The 3317-nt window shown below is 41.9% G+C and overlaps 1 long non-coding RNA gene across 4 annotated transcripts; it reads left to right on the top strand.

Moving 5' to 3' along the window:
- Nucleotides 1-297: 297 nt before the first annotated feature.
- LOC149935847 (uncharacterized) lies at nucleotides 298-1709 on the top strand. Of its 4 annotated transcripts, XR_016472313.1 has the most exons (6): nucleotides 298-458; nucleotides 553-651; nucleotides 717-957; nucleotides 1013-1088; nucleotides 1348-1558; nucleotides 1618-1709. It is a non-coding gene; the product is annotated as an uncharacterized LOC149935847 (long non-coding RNA). The 4 variants fall into 4 exon arrangements; XR_016472312.1 differs by having other exon boundaries at nucleotides 1348-1704; XR_016472314.1 differs by lacking the exon at nucleotides 1013-1088 and having other exon boundaries at nucleotides 1348-1704.
- Nucleotides 1710-3317: the final 1608 nt, after the last annotated feature.

Here is a 3317-nt window from a genome sequence, read left to right as displayed (position 1 = left end):
CTGCGAAACGATCATTGATACTTTCGACGCGGAAGATAAGAACGCCAAGTATTCAGACAGTGAAGATTCGAACGAAGAATCTGCCGACGATACGTGCCCCAGAATCAAAAAGAAGTCGTCCTCGGATTCTAATTTAAAAAAATCTACTAAGTCTGGAGACGTTCCGAGTAAAAGAGAACTCGGTTTAATGGGAAAGGCACGTACTTTGCATTTATTTGGTTTCTTAAAAATTAATATTGGTATTATAAGTAACTCGTGCTATAACTATATATAATGTCATTCACATTATTTAGTTACGTAAGGCAGTTATAAGCGTTAGATCATCACCCCAACGACGCCAGCTTTACAAAAGGCAATGCGAAGTTTATGAAATTGAGTTTCGAGAGTTAATCCGTGATATTAGAACTCGGTGGAATTCCACTTTAAATATGTTGAAGCGTGCAGAGCAGATGAGACAAGTAAGTCTATTTGCATTTGTAAATTCACGAGGTTACAAGTCTTCGGAAGACTGTGGTTTCATCATTATTTAGATATTTCATTTTAACTTTCCAGCCATTGGATTCCACTCTGAGAAGTGAAAAATCCTTAATTAAATGGCTCTTAACAGATGACGATTGGCTCAAAGTTAACAACATTATAGTATTGCTTCAGGTATTTTTTGTAATTCTTAAATATTTGGATGTTTACTAATTTTCAAACGATTTTGGAACATTTAGCCATTTGAAGACATGACAGACCTAATATCCAAGCAGGACTACCCGAACATTTAATTTTGTGCATTAGTATACCACCACATTCACTCGCATTTGAAGAAATATGTTCCGGGTGTAGCTGATCAAATTGTGGAATATAGCCGCGAGTATCCATTGTTCCTCCGCCAACCTGTCACCAGGGGTCTAGCAAAATTCGAAAAGTACTTTCCATCAACGGATGACTTGGTGTACATCATGGCTACTGGTACTTTGTTCTTTAAATAATTGACAAACTTTGATAATCATGTTGTTCTTTATAGTGTTAGATCCTAGATGCAAACTGAATTGGTATAAATTGGCCAAGTACCCAGAAAATAAAATTTAAAATTTTGAAAGGTTATTAATGTGTTTTACTATTTTCTTGCAGTGGCGTAGCGATGATACTGCGGGCCCCACGACAGCGTAGGTGCCCTTAAAATGTCCGATTTACATAGGAAGGAGGGGGTGGGGGGAAAGCTGTGGGGGTAGTGTCGAAGATAAAGCTAGCAGGGGCCCTTACCAATATCCTTGAGTGGGTGCCAAAATCTTGTAGATACGTCACTGTTTCCTAGCTTTATATATCTGAAAGACCAGTGATATTTGTTTTTTTATATAGGGCGATTAGAAGACATTGGCTTGCTCATTACAAAACTCTAAATCCATCGACTACTCAAGATACTCATTCAGGCGCAACAAGACCGTTGGATCTATTTCTTCAAATATCTGGCATGCCGGAGCTTCCGGAACACGATGAATTGGACACCTATTTAAGCGACCCGATAGTACGACAGAACATGTTAAATGACGGAGCCTTGGGATGGTGGAAGGTTGTTTTAGAAATAGCCATTTCAAAAGTTAAGGAAATTAATAATTCCATTTACTACAGGATAATGAAATAAAATTCCCAAATCTTTCAAAAATGGCCAGGGACTGCCTAGCTACAAGTGGCAGGGGTGTCCCAGTTGAATCCCTTTTCTCTCTGGGCCCAAGTCTTTTAGATCCAAAGCGACAGAAAATGCTACCTGCTGTCGTAAAAGAAAGTATTTGTTTAAAGTACTGGTTAAAAAAATCTCAAATTGTAGATGGTTTGAATTAAAAAGATAAATTGACGATGTTTAAGTCCTTATTTATTTTATAATAAATCTTTAAAAGAAGAAGCTCATGGATTGTCAATTTAAAAGAAAACTCGGTTGTAAAATGTCCTAATTAAAATAATAATAATAATAAGTTAACAAGCTCGCTTAGTACCACTAACGATACTCCGATACCAGAGTCAAACAGATGAGCAATTGAAATTTGAAGCGGTTGGTTGGGTATCGAGCGAGTTGGCTATCGAGCGAGTTGGCTATCGAGCGAGTTGACTTTCGAGCGAGTTGGCTATCGAGCGAGTTGGCTTTCGAGCGAGTTGGCTTTCGAGCGAGTTGGCTTTCGAGCGAGTTGGCTTTCGAGCGAGTTGGCTTTCGAGCGAGTTGGCTTTCGAGCGAGCTGGCTTTCGAACGAGTTGGCTTTCGAGCGAGCTGGCTTTCGAGCGAGTTGGCTATCGAGCGAGCTTATGACGAGACGAGACTTAAATGAATCGAGTTATACTCGAGTCGAGCGCGACTCAAGTCTAGCTCGGTGAGCTAAAACGTCACCCGAGCCGAACTCGAGTCGGGTCAGTTTTATTCGAGCCTATGTCAAACTGAGTCAAAAATGAGCTGAGCGCAAATCGAGTCGAGCCTAAACCGAGCCGAGTCAACTTCGAGTCAAGCTATACAACTCGACTCAGCTCGCTCATTGACACCTCTACCTCACACGAAGTGCGAGCGAGGCGCTCCACAATATATCTATACTATATTCCTAAGTGTCTTCTGTCTGTCTGTTTCTCTATAGGCGTCCGAGCCGTTCGACTTAGGACCTCCAAATATCTCACAGCTATACTTATGGCTCAAAGGCAGCGAGTCGCGCTATTTTCATCGATTTCCAATTTGGGTTAAGTTAATTAATTAAATAATGTTAAAAAGTGAGTCGAAATCGATGTTTTTTTGTCCCTGGAAAGGTGCCGTGAATCCTGCAACCTACATACACCTATACAACCAATATTTTTCTACCTCAGTCAATTTCGCGGCTATGTCATCGTCACTTGGAGAATGGAGACTGGGGGAGGGGGGGAATAGGGTTTAGTTCTAGCTGGGGCCCGGCCGAAACAGTCTTCACGGGGATTTAGTTCTAGCTGGGGCCCGACCGAAACAGTCTTCACGTGATTTTAATTCTAGCTGGGGCCCGGCTGAAACAGTCTTCACGGGAATTTAGTTCTAGCTGGGGCCCTGCCGAAACAGTCTTTACGGGATTTTAGTTCTAGCTGGGGCCCTGCCGAAACAGTCTTCACGGGATTTTAGTTCTAGCTGGGGCCCGGCCGAAACAGTCTTCACGGGATTTTAGTTCTAGCTGGGGCCCGGCCGAAACAGTCTTCACGGGATTTTAGTTCTAGCTGGGGCCCGGCCGAAGGACGGGCTACCCAGCTAGTGATATTATAAAAGTGGATAAATATTTTGGTGACACTTCTACTTACGCTCTGAATGAGTCCTTATAAATGCCAAATTGTCC

This window comes from Leiobunum rupestre, chromosome 7 (assembly GCF_980474605.1).
Source record: "Leiobunum rupestre chromosome 7, qqLeiRupe1.1.hap1, whole genome shotgun sequence".
Taxonomy (NCBI): domain Eukaryota; kingdom Metazoa; phylum Arthropoda; class Arachnida; order Opiliones; family Sclerosomatidae; genus Leiobunum; species Leiobunum rupestre.
This window is presented reverse-complemented; position numbering and strand designations above follow the sequence as displayed.